Raw genomic sequence first — 20,343 nt, 5'->3', positions numbered from 1 at the left:
GATAGAAGTTTCATGCAGATTCTTCAGTGTAATTTAAAATCTGGCGATTTGTTTCTTTTCTTGTTTATAAAAATCCCAGTTTGAATTGTCATACATCAGACTCATGGGGCCAGCTACAGAAAACCCTAGTTGTAGAAGCTCATTCTCCCAGTTTCTTTCAACTCTAATTCAAGCAGGCAACTTGAGCAAGTGTTAGAAAAAATTTTTTAAGTGTCGTCTCCTCCCATATCTAAAACGGTGCCCATGATTTGTGTTTTCGTATCATTTAAATAAAAGCTGAAATACCTCCTAGCCCACAGATAGATCACGATGCATAATTATAGTGGAATTTATTGTCTTTCTAGCCAGTTCAACTAGCAAAGTTGTTTTCCTTTTTAAAAAAATACAGCCTTAAACACTAACTGAGTATTGCACGTGACAAATGCATATCTCTATTCTCCAATTTTAATACTAAATAGTTTAGCTAATATTCCAAACAGAATAGCTTCAATTAATATTGTAATATGGTAAATAAAAATAGGTAGACTATTATTATATATGTCATAATGGTAGTTGTCAAACACATATAACATATTAGAAGACCTCTGATTCAGAATTATATTAGATATATTCATATATGTGAACTGCCCAGAATATTTAGATCATTCTTTCCCCATATTTTTCAATCCAGCATGTCAGGTAATCATGAATATTTGTTGTGATCTTGTCTCTTCAGAAACCTGCTGCTGTAAAATAGCTTCCCCATAAATGTCAAGTAATGTAAAATTGAATGCCTATATTTAAATAGATTTTAACAGATAATAAAACTCTTGAGATTAAAATGGTTTCATTCAGGGAGGCAGACAATTCTTTCCACAGTGTGCAATTTATGTGTCATGTTATGTAAAATACAATTTTAAAAATACTTTTTAAAAAGCACAAATGAAAAGTGTCTATTGAATAAAAAAAAAAAGGAAGCTAGTGTCTCATTGCAGGTCTAGTTGAAAATGTGAAATATAATGACAAGGTACAAACTTCTATTTTCTAAACACTGCTTTGACTAGATTTGCTTCCTGCTAATTCCTTTGGGGGTTATTCCAGAGATTCAAGCTATCAAAACAGAATTTTACTCACAACCTAACCTTTCTTTATTTAAGACAAAACAAAAGAATTAGAGAATTTTGACACACTATTATATGAAACATAAGAGAAAATTGCTTTTCCATTTACAGGTATGCATTTGGCACTTTATCTCTGAACACCCAGATATATCACAGCATACAATTGGTTCACCAGCACAAAGGATGTATCTTGCCTCTTGAGAGAACAGCTACTGACAGTCTTTCACTCACTAAGTATTAAAATGGACATGTACAATTAGATGTCTGATAAATAGTATTTTTTTTTGGAAGAGAATTTTTTGTACTAATAAATATTCAGCAATCTCTAGTGTGGTCTGGAGATAGGAAAGGGAGGGGCAGAAACCCCAATTAGATTGCCAAAATAGTTTATGTGTGAGTGAAAACAGATCTTAAATGTAAGGAGGTGACAGATGGCTTCTAAAAGAGGGGCCACATATGAGAGATGCCAATGCTCCCAAGTCAAAGACAACAAAGGGCATATCTGAGGTCAAAGTTGCACTTATTGACTTATTGCAAAGAGGGACATTGCACACACTAGGCTGCTGGACGTCTATTAAGAGGGGTTAGAAGAGTTTTATGTTAGGATTTGAGCTTGCGTTAGGTGATTTGGGGAAGGATTCAAGGAGATGGAGATAATTCTGTGATTAGGTATCCTAATAATTCTTGTTTAAAAAGCAGGAGATATGAAGAAATTCTAAAGCTGTAGTTCGAACAGAAGCAGCAATCACTAATATTAGCAAAGATTGGGGGATGTTAGGTCACTTGTTATTTGAACAACATTCTAGTTTTTATCTGAATTCAGACAATATTATGGAGTTTTTTGTTTGGTTTGGTTTGGTTTTTCTTGATTCATCATAGTCACAGAGTAATCAAGACAGTGCGTTACTGGCAAAAGAATAGATAAATTGAACAATGGAACAGAATAGAAAGCCCAGAAATAGACCCACATAAATATAGTCAACTTATCTTTGACGAAGGAGCAAAGGCAATACAATAGAGCAAAGATAGCTTTTTCAACAAATAGTGCTGGAACAAGTGGATGTCCACATAAAAAGAATGAATCTAGGCCCAGTCCTTACACATGTCACAAAAATTACTCAGATGGATCATAGACCCAAACATAAAATGCAAAACTATAAAATCCTGTGAAACAACATGGGAGAAAATTTTGATGACCTTGATGTGGTGGTGCCTTTTTAGATATAACATCAAGCCATCATCCATGAAAAATATAATCGATAAGCTGGACTTCAGTAAAATTAAAAACTTCTGCTCTGTGGAAGACAATATCAAGACAATTAGAAGACAAGCCACAAACTGGGAGAAATATTTCCAAAAGACATATCTGATGTGAGACTGTTACCCCAAATTAGGAAGAATTCTTAAAACTCAACAGTATGAGAACAAATAGCCCATTTGAAAAATGGGCTAAAGACCTTAACAGACACCTCACCAAAGAAGACATACAGGTATAAAATAAGCATATGAAAAGATGCTGCACATCATTTGTCATCAGGGATACGTAAATTAAAACAATGAGATACCACTATACACCTATTAGAATGGCCAAAATCTGCAACACTGACAATACCAAATGCTAGCAAGGAGGTGGAGCAATAGGAATACTGGTGGGAATGCAAAATGGTACACTCTGGAAGACAGTTTGGCCATTTTTTATGAAACTAAACATACTCTTACCATACGATCCAGCAGTTGTCCTCCTTGGTACTTACCCAAAGGATCTGAAAACTTACGTCCACTCAGAAAACTGCATGCATATGTTTATAGCAGCTTTATTCATAATTACCAAAACTTGGAAGCAACCAAAATGTCCTTCAGTCAGTGAATGGATAAGTATACTGTGGTACATCCAGATAATGGAATATTATTCAGTGCTAAAATGAAATGAGGTATCAAGTTGTGAAGGAAACGTAAATGCATATTACTCAGTGAAAGAAGTCAATCTGAAAAGGCTACATACTGTATGATTCCAATTATGTGGCATTCTGGATAAGGCAAGATCTGTGGTTGCCGACAGTTAGTGGGGAGAAATGGATGAATCAGTGGATCACAGAGGATTTATAGGGCAGGAAATTTACTCTGTATGATATTATAATGATAGATATATGTCATTTTGCGTTTGTCCAGGCCCATGAAATGTACAATACCAAGAGTGAAGCCCAAGGTAAACTATGGACTTTGGATGATAATGATGTGTTGATGTAGTTCATCCTTGGTAAAAAAGCAAAAAGTACCATTCTGTTGAGTGATGTTGATAACAGGGGACACTGTGCATGTGTAAGGGCAGGAGTTATATGGGATATCTCTGTATCTTCCTCTAAATTTTGTTGTAAGCCTAAAATTGCTCTAAAAAATAAAATCTTAAGAAAAAAGAATAGCTTTTGGTTTCACTGACTTTCCTGAATGATTTTTCTGGTTTTGTTAATTTCTGCACTTTATTGTTTCCTCTTGGCTATTTGCTTTGGTATTAGTTGCCTATTATTTTTCTAAATTTCATAAGGTGGAAGCAGAGGGAATTGATTTGAAACTTCTGTTATTTTCTGGTATAAGCATTTAATGCTATGCATGTTCTTCTAAGAGATGTTTTGGCTGCATCCCACACATTTTTATGTATTGTAGTTTTATTTTTCCTTCAATTCAAAATATTCCCTACTGTCCTTTGTGTTTACTTTTTTGACTCATGGATTTTTTTTTTTACAAGTATGTTATACTCTGAATTGTACAATAGAAATACAGTTATTTGATCTAGTACAAACTACAGAGTGCTTGGACTACATAGAATGAGGCAATAATTATTACTAATGTGTAGTATTAATCACAGGACCAACACTAAAAGTAATTTATAGTGAGTCCTCTGAACCCTGGTTCAGAAGGGAAAATTAGTGTAGGAATTACGTAAATGTTAGATTTATGATGCCTACAACAAGTCTTTCTACATTTTAAGTCCTTAAATGCTTTTCTTTTCTACCAACTCTTCCTCCCTACTTTATTTTGCAGTGCCAGCATCTTGTACCACACTTTGATGCAGGGAGGAAAGTTTCTAATATTTTATAAAAAGTAATATGTTCTTAAATAAATGCTTAAAAAAATAAAATCATGCACTCGTTTGTGGTAACCTCTTTGCATTATTTACACCAGGCAAACAAAATTTAAAAAGGAAAAAATACTAACACTAGGAAAGTACATTATACATTCTTTTCGAACAGTGTGGTAACTGTCTGAATATTGTCTTTAAAAGAAAGGATTTCTTAGTGTGTTGATATTTCACAAATCAATTAGATATTGGCTAATTGCAGAATATGAGTGGGAGTCACTTTTTGTCTTTGTTAATGATTAAATGGAATTACTTGTGAGCACCTTTGCTCTTTCATACGTAGTCAATATATTGACAAGCATATTGGTTGCTATATATTTTTATATCCTACATAAATTCCTAGGAATATTCTTGAGCTTTGTTCAAGACATGGTTAATTTTATTGGAAAAAGCTTGATCCTTTTGGGTCTTGCTTTTGATCTTTGTTAGATGGGACAAGAACTACCTTTGCTCTAGGATTAATTTTCTTTCCTTCTGAGGCAAGACCTTTCTTTGTATTCTAATCAACATTCCTTGAATTATGAAACTTTCCACTCTGCATAATGGAAATAGGCACTCCTCTTAGTCTTGCATGAACATCTGGTACCGTTCCTTCTTAACTTTCAGGTGTTTCTTTTCCTGGTGGTGCACAATTTCTTCACAGGCATGCATTGATCAGTATTCAACGGAATACTCAAAGGGAACACTCTGAAGATATCTGGAATTCTGTCTCTGTGCATCTCTCTCCTCTGTAGTACTCTGCCCTGCAAACTCTAGCCACCCTTGTTCGCCCAAACTTCCAGCTCTGTCTCCTCAACTTGGCAAGACCACCAGGATCTGACTGAATGTCCTCTCCCTGCACCACAGCCTGGTAACTTTCTCCAGCTGAGGCAATCTTAGGGCTTACTACATCTGTTTCCTCTCAGGGCTTGCTATCCTTTTTCAGCAAAATGTTTTTCTAGGTGCCTGTACCTCTCACTGTGTTTTTATAAAAATCAAATCACAAAATGTATGAACATGCTTTGTAAACCCCAAAGGTCTATGTAATCATTACATTATTTTGCTGCTATATAAGTATCAATTGAAACTTAACAGCTGAATGCTATAGAATATCTTACATTTTCCAAGATTAGCGTTATAAATTATATCTAAAAGTTATGTTTTAAAATAAGGAAGCAAAGGTGAATATTATTATATGATATGGATATATGGAAAGTCAAGCTAATCTTGATGGTAAGAAAAATTACTTTGTGCTATAGATTATCCTGTACCACATATCTGAAACTCATCTTAGAGGCTCAGATTAGTTTATGTTGCATGTCTAGATGTTTCCATCTCATGACTACCCTAATCATTATCATCAACTTATCATTCTTTTATTCATTTTATTTTTAATCAAACAGAACAACTCTGTGATGAAACTTCTTTCTGTTTTCTCCACTAGCAACAGATCTCTGCTGAGAAGACAGTGCAGTGTCTCAGTTTTTGCTTACTTGAAGAATACTGCTTTTTACATAATGTAAATAAATATCGAATGTCTTTTTTTTTATGTTGCAGACATATGATGTCTGGGCGTAAGACCTGCAGTAATTTGCCTTAAGGTAGGAACACTTTCATTTTTTTGTGTTTCCATTTGTTCAGAGCTACCTCCACAAAACGCAATGAAGGGCTTCTTCTGAGAAAATTGACCTTATCAAAATGTAAATTATGATGAAAAAACCCAGTCACCTTGAGAGAAACTTTTGAAAGACAATTAGATATATCCCTTCTCCAAAGCTTTCTTTGGTGTCACCTTAAATCATAAATTACTAAGATTTTGCATAATTTTCACTTATGTTCACTCAGTTGGGTTTCTTCTTCATCTGCTCCATCTTCAGACACTTAATGAGTACAGTCTAATGCCAAAAAAAAATCAAGGATTGATTTTTTAATGCAAAATAGTGCAAATTATGTGATTTACTTGCTTAATATTAGATATCTCATAAAGATATTCCTAACAAAGTCCATGCAGACAATAATAGGAAGACTAGCATGCGAAGAAGGGTTTGAACAGCTTTACATTACCCATCGGGGGCACCTAGTAAGTGAGGAATGTAACTAGGAAGTGGAGTTAAAAATAAGCTATCATAATTCAAAATATGGAGAGTTGAATTGAAACTGAGGGAGAAGATGGTCTTAGGCAGACATGTTTATTGTATTTTATGCCAGAACATGCATTCCTCCCATGCAGATTTAGATGGGTAAGAACTAATTGGGAACAAATGATGGGACATGCTGACTACATGAAATGAAAATTGATATTGGCTAAGGGTCAACTGAGCACATCCAGATCATGTTGGTTGCTTCTATTCCAGTCCAGAACAATTGGCTATTCTGTTTATTCAAGCAATTTAGCTGTGTAGGGGGTGGGTCTGTGTTAGTTTTTTGACCATGTTGACTGGATTTTTAAAAGTGATTAAGATAGTCCTTGTAAATGATACCAAACATTAAGTTGCTTTAGTATTTGCATAATGGCAAATATTTCCTTTTTGTATTTGTTTTTATATGTAGCAAATTAAATGCCAAGTCAATCAAGTGAAATAATCTCTCTTTAGAAAATTAAAAACAAATTTGAAGAGCTCTCAAAGCGTGAAACTAAATGTCCAAGGGCTATGAAGGGAGAGTCCATGCAAAAGCATGTTTGAATAGGTGTAGATTGTCTCATCAATGTTGCACGTGTCCTATTGTAAACTGTGCAGCTCAATACAGCAGGTATTGCACATCTGCGCAAAAACAGGTAAACTGGTTGAAATCAGTAACAAACTGTGGCATCTCTTCATTTAAATTGGAAAACTTTTTTCTCTCTTTATAATCCTCTTCAATAAGTTATTAAATTTTTTTTTAAGATAGATGAGTTAAAAATATGTGACTAGGAGATGAAGATTTCAATCTAAATTATAATTATTTCCTACATTTGTTCTGATACATTTAGAATGGTTTGTGCTTGTAAATTAGGTGTTAATGAAATAAAAATGTTGTAACCATGTGGAACATCAGAATTGCAATTGACTGAAGAAGATTCTGTAAATTCTCCAAGGATGCTGTACTGCAATGAAAGCTGTTGTGAGCTACCCACTATACACAAAATTATGTCTTTATACACTTAACTATTAAATTTAAAGTAAAGACCTAGAAATTGCCAAAGGGAAGCGTTACTAAGACCTGCCTGATGAAGACAAACACTCTACTTTTCTTACTTTGTGTTTACTTTGTTTCTGAACCAGTCAGCTGCACATTGTATAAAAGGCAGCGTTTTATAGCCTTTTAATCCACTCCATAGGGATGCAGACTGAGAAATGAGCCACTGGTCCTTAGAAGATGAGCTGGTAGCAGTGATGATCAGCCTGGATTGCCTATCATTCTTCTTAATATCCTAATCACACTCTGTGGGCTGTTGTCATGCAATAAATTCTACTTCTGCTGACCAGAGGATATTGCAGTTATATTTTTGTTCAACCAAATGCCTAATTCAACAAAATTTATATCTAAATGAGATATATTTCCATCAAAGAGATGAATAAACCCACAGTGACTCATTCCAAAGAAAGTCTTCCAACACTGACAGTTTGATATTAGTTTTATTAAATTAACGTGAAGTATTGGAAAGCAGAGTTTTAAGGAATATGCTGTATAGTACATATACCCGGTGGCTCAGCGGTTAAGTTCGCACGTTCCGCTTCTCGGCGGCCCAGGGTTCACAAGTTCGGATCCCTGGTGCGGACATGGCACTTTGAAAATTTCAAGTAAATATTATAAAATTACTTTATACATCACTAAAATTTAATTCCAGTTTTGTTCTCGTAGTCAAAAACATCTAATTCGTGTTATGTGTAACTATTTTTCAGTGCTTCAATCTTCTTAATTGAAGGTTGCTGATTAAAATAAAAGACTAAATTTGCAAAACTTATAAAAGAGCTTACATTTGCAAGATAACTTATTTTACCCAAGACAATTTAATTTGAAAATTATGGTTATAGTCAAAATTCCAAAATAACATGCTAATATTTATTTAGATGCAACACCAATATAATTTTGGATTATTAGAAATTTTGAGTAATCTTTCTTGAACTTTAGTCCAGGTTGTGCATGTGTGCAGTTTTGCAAATAAAAATGTCCTATTTAAGTAGATTAAATAAAAATAAAATATATTCGGTGATGCATCAGATAAGAGCAAGTTGTTGCTAATTCTCATCATGATTCATGAGTTATTTTACTGAGTAGTTTTCTCCAGTGGGGTAAAAACTTCCAAGTATATCTCCTTTTACTGCTGGACTTGTCATTTGTTCTCTATGTTCTTATTTATTTTCTTATATGCTTCATATTTTCATTTGTTTCTGTTTTTGAAGAGAATAAACATTTTATCAAAAATAAGTCTCCAAATAACTATCCTTGTGAGATTATTACACATTTTTTTAAATGTTACATTTTTCTATTTGTTTCTGTACTGCTATTGAAAAAAGAAAAAGTGAAAAAGAAGAAGAATTCAGAGAGTAATTATTGACTAATAAATTGAATATTGATATACGGACAGACCACACAAGTGAAAAAAATATTAAAGGCAAAGCTTATGGCAATGCTTGCTTGATTATTCTATTGTTTTGATATATGAAAACCGACTTTGATAATCTTTTTCAAGCACTTAAAGCTAAATGGAAGGATTTTAAATTATATTTCCAAACAAAGTATTTTAGAAGTGTTAATTTACCAGGGTTTTTGTGTTTCTTTCAGCTTGTGCAAGATAAAGAGATGCTTTTGCCAATGAAATATATGTAAAAATTAATGATAGCTAGAATAAAGACTATTTAATTATAGTGTTCCTTCTTTTAAGGAATTGCTAACGTATTTGTGTTGCAAAATAAAAATTGGTGCAAGTACTTAGTTTTTGACAACTTTGAGTCTTACCAAATAACAAAAATATGTTTATTGGTTTATCTGAGGGCTTTAAATGTGTAGCCCAATATTCAAATTTTCTGTCAGATGAACATTTATTTTTCCCCTTACATGTTTTTTTTTCTTTTCGAATTTGAGCCTAGAATTGAGGAGCTAGAATAAAAACAATTTATCACTTATGAGAAATTCTCACCCTAAATCTTAGAAATCTCATTTTATGATTATTTGATTTATCAAGCCATTAAAAACAAATTCACTTCACCCCCAAAGCATTTATCCTCATTATATTTTCTTAAATATATCAGAGCATAAGAGATAATAAAAGTTGCAAGTTTTGAAGCACATAGGTCAGTTAATCTCCATTGTCTTTTTTTTTGGGGGGGGATGATTAGCCCTGAGCTAACTACTGCCAATCCTCCTCTTTTTGCTGAGGAAGACTGGCCCTGAGCTAACATCCGTGCCTATCTTTCTCTACTTTATATGTGGGAAGCCTGGCACAGCATGGCTTGCCAAGTGGTGCCATGTCCACACCAGAGATGAACCAGCGAACCCCGGGCCTTGAAGTGGAACATGCGCACTTAACTGCTGTGCCAGCGGACTGGCCCTCCCATTGGCTTTCTTTCTCATCAGTGTTTGCTAACTTCACATATGAATCAGGTTTTCTTACTTGATACAGATTTCTTTTACTTGTGCTGTTCTTTCAGATATTACCCTATGGCTAATAAATAGATTTGAGAGGTTTTTTTACATGTAAATAAAATCAATTATATTATTTTATACAAAAAATGACTACGATGCTTTTGCTTGCAAGTTGTTGGCTTAAAATATGTTGGAACTTAGAATCAATTTATTTGCTCTTCAAATTCAAAATGATTCCAGTTGAAAAGATAATTTGAAAATTCTGAACAATGCAGTGATATCATTCACATATATATTTCTCCAAAAATTAACTTGGCTATGAGAAAAAGAAAACCCCTTTTCTACGAAGATTTATTCTTTTCATTTATGCTTTTTTACTATACCTGACTACCACACCCTTTCATCACTCATTCAAATTCAAAATTCTTATTCTCTAAGAGCTTTACTGTGTTTTCAAAGTTGATTTGAACAAAATGCAACTTTTATGACTCATCTAAATGTAGCACTTCCGGAATAGAGAACCATCCGAGATTTACCTCTTCAAGAAAGTTTAACAATATAAACAGGTCACTCAAACAACAACAGAAAAGCAAACAAGAAATACTTAACCACTACAGAAATACTTTTTTGGCATGCTATACGTATTCCAAGCATTATTATATGAATGTCTCTTAAAAATGTATTTATTAAATTAAGAATTCACTCTGAAAGGCTCTTGAAAGACATTTTTAATTAGTTGTGGCATAATGACGGAACTGATACTTAATCATTTTTTTCACAAGTAAACATTAGACAATAATTTAATTGGCTGATTCCAAGCAAATCATTCAGTATATTTCATGTTATTTTTTTGTAAGAGTAATGGAAGTTTTCTTTGTGTATAAAATGAATCTTTGAAAAAATGTGTTCCACAATATTTAGGAAGCACTTTCTTTATGTGTATTTTAATTTTACAGAGGATGAACAACAAGTAACAGGCATTAATCAAAACAAGTGAGGGGCCGGCCAGGTGGCAGAGCGCTTAAGTTCGCATGTTCTGCTTCTTGGGTGGCCCAGGGCTTGCCAGTCCGGATCTCGGTGCGGACATGGCACTGCTTGGCACGCCATGCTGTGGTAGGCGTCCCACATATAAAGTAGAGGAAGATGGGCACAGATGTTAGCTCAGGGCCAGGCTTCCTCAGCAAAAAAGAGAAGGATTGGCAGTAGTTAGCTCAGGGCTAATCTTCCTCAAAAAAAAAAAAAAGTGAAAGTTATGGCTACTGAAGCAGAAATTAGTAAATTTTCATGATTCAGATATAATGCATCTAGATTAGAAAGTATAAAAATAAAAAATAAAGAAAAATAGGACTGAAAGAAAAGGATTGGTCTAGATGCAGAATTATCTTCCAATTTGAGATGACTGTCTATAAATTTCTTAAATATCTCCCAAGAGACGTTGTATGTACCTTAGTAACCTGTTGTCGTCTTGAAAGATAGAAACTTCTCCATAAATATAATTCAGCATTCTCTTTTTCCCAATGTACATTAAACATTTTTTGCTTGTTATCTATTCCTTATGGTTGAGAAGTCATGTGTCTTCCATGTAGTGGAGAAACGTTTGTCGTCTTGAAGATGGCTTTCTACTGTTCTTCTAAACTGTTTAAATAAGCATTACAGCATTTTCCTCTTCTTTCTTTTTTCAGTTATTTATCACTACTTCTCTAAGCATCTACTTACTTATTAAATAAACGTATGTAAACACAATACAAAAATGCTAGAAAATTCTAAGGACATCCATGTTACATACAAGTTATTTTCCCAATGTGTATTTATTAGATTGATATTTGGACCTTAGAACATATTGACTAGAAAATGAGTGGTTTATTTATTTATTTATTTGGAAGAAGATTAGCCCTGAGCTAACATCTGCCACCAATCCTCCTCTTTTTGCTGAGGAAGACTGGCCCTGAGCTAACATCAGTGCCCATCTTCCTCTACTTTATATGTGGGACGTCTGCCACAGCATGGCTTGCCAAGTGGTGCCATGTCCGCACCAGGGATCCGAACCAGTGAACCCCAGGCCGCTGAAGCAGAACATGCAAACTTAATTGCTGCGCCACTAGGCGGGCCCCCAAAATGAATGATTTAAATTTGTTGTTGACTCAGGTTATATGGCAAAACATTTAAGTCGTAGTGTACTGAAATAGATTCTAGATTTGGATTTTATGTTTCAAAAAAAAAGAAGGTAAAATGTTTTATTTTTCTTCCAAGTACTAAATGGAATGTTTATATTCATTTTTAAAAAGATATCACTGAATATTATGCAAGTAATGAAATTCTAGAATTTGTCGTTAACAAAATGAGGTCAAATTTCATTAGATCTTAGGTGGTGAACTAGGCAAGTAAAGGTAAACAATCCTGTACTTTTCACTTTAGGCTGCCGCTCTGTTGTTGACTAAGCTGGAGGGTTTCCTACTTTGGGTCCTACTAAGTCATTTGAAAAACCAAATCATGGTTTCAGGCCTTCAATTTGTCATCATGTTTGTAATTTGTTACCCCAGGGAGAAAGTTCAACCAGTGTTCTGTGGCTTCTCTTTTCAACTGTAAGCCATTGAAAACGCTCAGGAACTCACAGTTTTAGTCCATGCATGCACAGAAAAAGGGTCTCCTTGCAAAGATAGTTATTTTTGTTTTGTTTTAAAGGCCCCATTGATTCTTTCAGTTTGTTCATTTCCTTTACAAAAAGAATTGTGGCAGAATAGTGCCCTATGGTGAGATCAACATCTGTCTTTTTTTGTCTCTCTAACTTAGTGAAGTAGATTGGCCAACCTCCAAAGTACTCACATCACTTATAATTGTAAGATTAGCACTGAGTCCACATGAGAGGTTTAAAAACGTCATAGTAATTTCATTCCTGTAGTAATAAATATGCTATCAAACAAAAGCAGCCATGAAATCATGCCAAATAATTTTGTCATATATTAGTATTATTTCTTTTATTTGTATAATCCATATTCAGTCATCTCTATTTCTGGCATTAGATTTGGGGTGTTGTACAATGTAGATGAAAATATTTTTCTTCAACCCAAAGTCAAAATAATAGCTCCTCATTCCATAAAGCCTCTCTGGGCAATTACCATTCTGCACTTTTTTGTTTGTTTGCGGTCACCCCTAGGTTATTTTTTCCCCTTATGATATTCCTAATATTCCTAAAATAGTGTGGTTGCGAATTTTAGGTATGGGAATTTCAATCTTGCACAGGCTTGTTTGACGCCTTAGATAGCTGCCGTGGATACTGTCTTCTTCCTTTTCTCGTCTAGACATTAGCTTTATCTCCTGCTCCTTGAAAATGTTTCACTGCCCATCACCATTCTAACAGCTTTGCCATGCATGTGCTTTCATTGGCAAATGCCCTCTTAGTTTACATGCAGTGTTTATTACTTTTCCCCTTTTAATTCTGGTGTATTTATTGCACTTTTATCAGATATATAATTTCTCTTAAGAATTAGTAACTAAAAACAAAGCTAAAGATAATATATAATGTAAATAAATTTTCAGATTAATTGCAGTTTACTCATTAATATTTGATTTGATTCTTAATATCAAGAAATAATTTCAAATATGGGATTTATGAAATAGTATCTAAGCCATGGGGTATACAACTATAATGTCATATACGGCATATACAAACTGGAATGTGGATAACAACCAAATATTTTAGAAAAACCTTTAAAAAATCTCTTAATGATAAGTAACTATTGGGGCCGGCCTGGTGGCGCAGTGGTTAAGTGCACACATTCTGCTTCTCGCTGTCCTGGGGTTCGCCCGTTTGGATCCCAGGTGCGGACACGGCACCACTTGGCAAACCATGCTGTGGCAGGCATCCCACACATAAAGAAGAGGAAGATGGTCACAGATGTTAGCTCAGGGCCAGGCTTCCTCAGCAAAGAGAGGAGGATTGGCAGATGTTAGCTCAGGGCTAATCCTCCTCCTCAAAAAAAAAGACTATTATTTACTTCAAGTTTTGAAAACAGTACTAGATGATTATAAGTTCCAATGTTCATTAACTAAAAAGAATACATATTATTATATATAAGTGACCAAGAAAAACAGTTTAAGTTTTCTACTGTTTCATTATCCTTTTTTAGTTTGTATCCTGCTTTCCTTCAAAATTTTGGAGCAACCCAGTGTTTATTTCTGGACCCCCCTTTTTTTTTCAGCCAAACTCTCTTACTAAGTGTCTCACTCAATTCCATGGCTTCTACACACGATCTATTTGTTACATTGCCAGACCTGATCTATCTCATGATTTTAAGATTGTACATCTGACTTAGCATCTCTACTTGGATGCCATCTCCATTAATGTATCCTGTAAGTTCTGTTTGAAGAATAGAGCTGTCCATTTTGATCCGTCTCTATGGCTCGTGTCCTGGTTCAAGCGAGCACGATTTCTTCTGGCAGCAGCTCTTTGACTGACCTGTTTGCTCTCACTCTTGCCCCTTTACATGTTTGCACTTTCTCTTCTCTTTGCACGAAAGTTCTTACCCTGGCTCTGCCCTTGAATCTCACTCTTAATTGGGATGATGGAAAGAACAGCTCAGATAATATGTAGGGAATCATGTTTTAAATGGCAAAATCCTCTCTAAATATTAGGCTTTATTTTTCTTAACATGACATTTTGTACACACCCAGTGTGGTCCACAAATAAATTCATATTTCTCCCCAAATCTATTCTGTCTGCAGTACTCCCTGTCCGTGACGACAACATTGTCCACTCAGTTATCAGGAGAGAAAGCTTTGGAGTCATCTGTGACACCTTGTTCATTCTCATCCTTCATTGTAAATCAATCACCAGGTCCTCAAATTAACTTCTTTAATATATTTCAAACCAATCATTTCTAATGACAACCCTGTACTCTGTAGTTACATTATCTTTCAATGAATTGAACATTTACTTGACTTTGCTGAATACACACTTCTTCCTACCTCCTACCAAATCTGTGGTCCACATAGCTACAATGTTTAAGATCTAAATTGGGTGAGGTTACTCCATTCCTTAAATCCTTTAATAGTGTTTTTTAAACTTTAATGTGCACTGAAATCACTTGGGAAGATTGATAAAAAGATTTTGATTAGTAACTCTGGAATGGAGAGTCTGAGAGTCTGTATTTCTAGTAAGTTCCCAGTTGATGCCAGTGCTCTGTGGATGATACTTTGAGTAGCAAGGATTAGATGACTCTTAGCTATACTTAGAATAAAAACTAAAACCCATCTATGGTCTATTAATTCATACATGATTGATCTCCTTCTTGCCTTCTTTAACAGCCTCATATCATCTCTTACCAGTTTCCTCCTCAATCTCAACATTCTGCACTGCCTTTCAGTTCCTTGAAGGGATGATGCTAATTTTTGCCACAGGGTATTTATACAAGCTCTTCCATCTTTTTGGAACAGCTCTTACCCAATATTCACCCTTTTCCGGGCAATTCCTACTCAGTTCAGATGTCTCAGCTTAAATTTCACTACTTCAAGGAAGTCTTATTGGACTCTAAATATGCTTCAATGCTTCTTCTTTTACTTCTTTATTATATCCTGTGTTTCCCCCCATCGCACATATCATAGCTGTGATTAAGTAATCAATTACGTTATCAACGTTTGAATATCTGTAACCCCCACAGGTGTAAGTTCATTGAAGGCAGTTTCTTTTCTCTGGTTCGGTGCTATATCCCCTGTATGTAGCACAGTGGGTGCTATATTTCCTGCCTTTAGCCACATAGGTGGATATTCTACAAATTGTTGTTACCTGTGATTATTTAGGAAGCTTATTTTCTTGGTAGGAGGGCAGGTTTTACCAGATTTAGAATTTTGAATCCTAATGAAGGTCAAGATATAGATGCTAATGGTTTTAGCTGCTATCTGATGAAGAAAGCAAAGAACTACCTGATAGTCACACCCATCAGTGGAGAACACAATGACAGATGGGAGAGAGAACAGTTAATTCTTGGGAAATGAGCTGGCACTTGGTCTAGTAACAAATAGTAACTAGTTACTAACAGTAGTATGATGAGAGTAGATAGGATGAACAGGGCTGCGAAAGTTAGAGTATGAAACTAAGTGGAGAAGGTAAGAGAAGAATGACATCTGGGCTGTGCTTTATTGGCTGCAATGGAGTTGTCATTATCATTCAGAAAAGGAAATTGTCATAGTTCTGAGGACCAAGGAGCCAGGAGCAGAGTGAAAGTATCAATTAACCATGGGCTGAAGGAATGAGGAAGAGGGAATGGGGGAGTTTGAGTTCAGAGTCAAACTAGGAGAGAATTACTGTTGAATGCCAAATGAACACACAGTGAGACCAGAAGTATAATAGCCTAAAGGTAGGATAGTTATGAAAATTGAAGATTGGATGATAGACCAGGGATTAAGGCGCACAAGACCAGGCATCTGAGATGAAGTCCTAGGACACTGCATGACTGCAGCTGAGTATTCTGATAACCACATCACATCTCCTTGGCAACTTCACTTTGCGCAACATGTGATCTTTCTCATGGAGGGCAGAGTAAAATGGGTAAGAAGCCAAAGTGGGGAGATGTAGCGTAGGCACAAAGCACCCACACTCGGTGCTCAGAAGCAGAGGTGGCTTTTATGTCAGAGCGCTCTATTCGTCTCAATTAACCTACTTTGCTCCTAGACGAATCTCAAAAGAGAACATTGCGTGGTATGCTGCGATATGCCAATGCCCTAATAAATCCTTGGACAATTTTTGAAATAAGGGAAGTTGGCCATGGGGACCTTTCTTTTCCGCTTTCTGTATTTATTACCTGTCTCCTAATGGTTTCCTTTCCAAGTCTATTGGGTCTCTCCAGCTGTCCTAAACCAGGGCTTTTCAAAAATAAGCATTTGTCAGAATCACCTGGAAGCCATGTTAAATTCAGATTGCTGCTCCCTCCCAACCCCCACTCAGAATTTCTGATTCACTAGGAATGGGTGGAGTCCAGTAATTTGCATTTATCTAGCAAGTTCCCAGTGGATGCTGATGCAGCTGGCCCAGAGCCACACTTTGAGAACAATTGCCTTAAACTTTCTACCTTGCTACTTTACCCAAATTTGTCATTCCCTGAGGCAAGAAGCCTATTAACTAAAATCACGTGATTCCCCAGATCTGAAACATATCACCTAAAATCAAAACTGTTTCAGGGCATATAAACTCGGCAAAATTTAGTCATCTGATGAAATGATGTATACAAATGTGTGAATGACTAATATCCACAACAATTTCTCAAGCTTCATTAGATTTTTGTTAATTGAGATGGGTCTCTAATGAGAAGAACCTTAGGCAATGTGACCAAATGAAGAGGAAACCTTTTAAATTTTGAGGAAGGATTTTCCTGGGCAGAGTTAATATATTTGGTACGACCAAATTGCTACTTGTGTTCTAGTTCCTTCCTTCACTTCCAAATCCAGATCCTCTACAAATCTGCAAGTCCCTTTTGTCTTATTCCAACTTTACCATTTCATTTCCAGCAGTTCTAGTACAGGTGCTGGAATGAGAATTGTGTGCCAGTGGAGAGGAAGATCCAGTGACATGCAAGTGAGTACTTTGTAAGTTGGAAACCACCTGTGCCACGTATTTTGGTCATCAGCAAAAATATTTCAATGTTGGTTAGGATTCATCTTTCTTCAAATATTTCCCCACGTTTGAGCATATTACCTTGTTTAAAGTGTCTGTGAAAGAATTATTTATTTTTGTCAAGGAACGTTGTTCAGCATGTCACTTGTGAAAAAGGTAAATTAGACTATAGAATATTGCAAAATTACTTTCTCTTACGTCACATGGCATTTCAATGAAAACATAAGAGAATCTCCCATTTGCAGGGGTTATATTTTTTAGTGGTGTCCTATTAGGTGATTTTTATCATAACAGTAGAAGTGCTGATTGCTGGCGTGACCTCAAAAGTGAAATCTTATCTCAAATTCCCTGGCTTGATTTTGTATCTTCACCTCAGCCTTAGGTCAAATGGCCTAAAGCTGAAAATGATAATAGACTTTAATTTTGCAGTTTAGCCTAAATCAGGGAGACAAAACAGAGTCCACTGGAAGGAGAGGTAGAAACACTCTCAAAAGCTGTCAGTTATATGTTCCTATTGACTTTGTTAAAAGACACCTTGTATTTTTAAGAGAGTAAATGTGTTTTTTAGAATTCAGAGCTCCTCAGTTTTCTTATTCAAAAGGTGTTTTTAAGTACTTAAGATACAGTAAGCGTTCAATGTTTTTCCCATGTTTGTTTTCTCTTTTCTTTTTTTTTTAATCTGCCAGATTTGCTTTGTGTTTCTCCTTCCCTTTAATCACAGATAGAAAAGAGATTCTGTGTGTCACTTAGTAATTCTTTTGCCAAGATATCCTCAAGCATATTACAATGGACAGGGCAATTTCTTGGATTTTACCAGTTTAATAGCTCGACCACAGTTGGTATTTGGAAAATAGGATATTCAAATTGCTGCCATAAATTCAAACTATATTTCCTCTTATATATCAGTTTTGAGGATATTTCCTGAAACATATTAGAAGTAAGTGAGCTTTTGAAATTAAGGTTCATTGTCATTTAATATTATCTTGGTTCATGTGAATAAAAATAGGAAAACTAGGCCTTTTATTCTATTTCAAATTTACAATTTGATTACTATGATAATGGATTTCCTTAGCAGTTTGGTTTTGTCTCCGTCATATTGGGCCCTATTGCACAAGCCTTCTTTACATTGTTCTAACAGTTTATTAAATCATGTTAAAAAATCACACTCACCAAAATATTAAAATAGACTCATAGCGAATGTATATAATAGTGAATAAGCTTGAGCCTGCATACAAGGAGCTTATAGTCTTGGTAGGTTGAATTGCAATAAAGACTTTTCAGATGACGGAATTGAGTTCATTTAAAACCAAGCATAAAAAGTTTCAGATCGCTATGTTAAAAAAGGAAACCCCTTCTCTATTTTTTGACCCCTAAAATTCACTTTTCTAAAATGACTCCTAGGCAACTGCTACAACTATTCCAGGTACTCCCGCAGCTATTCAAATTGATCAAGTTTCTCTTCCTGCTGCTCTAGCTACTTTCCCCGGCTCAGCTTCTCTAACCAGCTATTCTGTCTTTCCAAGCTACTCTGACTACTCCCACTTCCCTCCAGTTGGCCTAGCTATTTCAATTAGACAAGATACTAGGATTGAGCAAGCTTATCCTTCAAGTGAGTTTCTTATTTGTGTTTCTGACTTCACCCTATTCAGGTCCCTAAGATCCTTTTCTCCTTTCAGAACTGTGGTGTTCCTGTTACTGCACAAAATTGGAGTTCTCTTGCCCCATGCACATAAACAGACAATTAATTATGGCACCAGCCATTGGGAAAAGAGATCAGCTTCATTCTGCAAGATCAATCTGCAGGGAGAACAGGGCACGTGCCCTCAGATCTGTTTCTCTGATTCAGGGTTTGGTGCAAAATTTAAGAGGCTAGGGAGAATAGGCTGGCACGCCAAAACGCTAGCAGGACAGGTTTTGCTTGGTGGGCTTCAAGCATTTATGGTAAGGTTCAAACATTTATGACAGTGTTCTAAACACTTATGACGAGGCGGGGAAGGAATTTTAATACTGAATCTTCCTGAATGAGGGACCCTTTGCTTCCGATAAGAGTCTGACTTTCAAGTTCCGGTCTTGTCCGGCTCCTTGGGGTCCCTGGGAAGGGGGATCTTTGATTCTGTGGTCATTTCAGGTCAAGATTCTTATTTTGCACTTGCTCTGGCTACATGACTTTGCAGATTTTCTGAAAGGCAATTCTTAATCACTGTGTCGATAAGAGATGGAGTCAGTTGAACTGGTCCTGGAGGGCCCAAGGTTGCATTCCCCTCCCCTTCAAAAAAGAGTAATAGAAAAAAATTAGCCCTGGAACTCTATTTCCACATGCACCTACCAAATAAAAAAAAGTAAAAAGTGATAATACTCTGATATGGAATCTTACCCTCTTCACTTCTGATTTGGCCCCAAGTTAGTGCCTAGGGAAGAAATACAGACTATGATTTGGCAATCAGTAATTTAGGACAGGGCTTTGCAAACTATAGGCTATGGTTCAGATTCAGCCCACTGCCTGTTTTTGTACAGCTCTTGAGCCATATATGGATGGTTTTTAACATTTTTAAGTGTTAAAATTTAAACACTGGAAAAATGTTTGGGAAAAAACATTGGTTGGAAAAAAATCAAAAGAAGATTATTTCTTGACCTGTGAAAAGTATATTAAACTAAAACTTTAATGTCTGTAGATGAAGATGTGTTGAAATACAGTCAGGCTCATTTATTTATGTCTGACTTACCACGTTGAAGCTGAATAGTTACAACAGATACCCTATGACCTACAAAACCTAAAAACATTTACTATCTGTCCCTTTATAGAAAAATGTTGCCAATTACTAATGTGGAATATGGGTTCTCGCTGTCATTCACTCCTGGAAATCATTTTGTACTTAGAGAAACACAATAAAATACAACTATATTCAACCTCCAATAACTAAAAAAAATTGAGAGTGAAATTATGTATTCTAATA

General features: G+C 35.5%; 1 long non-coding RNA gene across 1 annotated transcript in view; it reads left to right on the top strand.

Moving 5' to 3' along the window:
* LOC123288754 (uncharacterized) overlaps positions 1-20,343 on the top strand; it is a 2,093,166-nt gene that overhangs the window by 507,848 nt on the left and 1,564,975 nt on the right. The window contains exon 3 of the long non-coding RNA XR_011505731.1: positions 5,773-5,816. This is a non-coding gene — a long non-coding RNA (uncharacterized lncRNA). The remainder of the gene's footprint in view (positions 1-5,772; positions 5,817-20,343) is intronic.

Source organism: Equus asinus, chromosome 9 (genome assembly GCF_041296235.1).
Source record: "Equus asinus isolate D_3611 breed Donkey chromosome 9, EquAss-T2T_v2, whole genome shotgun sequence".
NCBI lineage: Eukaryota > Metazoa > Chordata > Mammalia > Perissodactyla > Equidae > Equus > Equus asinus.
The sequence above is the reverse complement of the archived record's forward strand: the minus strand, read 5'-3'. Positions and strand labels throughout refer to the sequence as shown.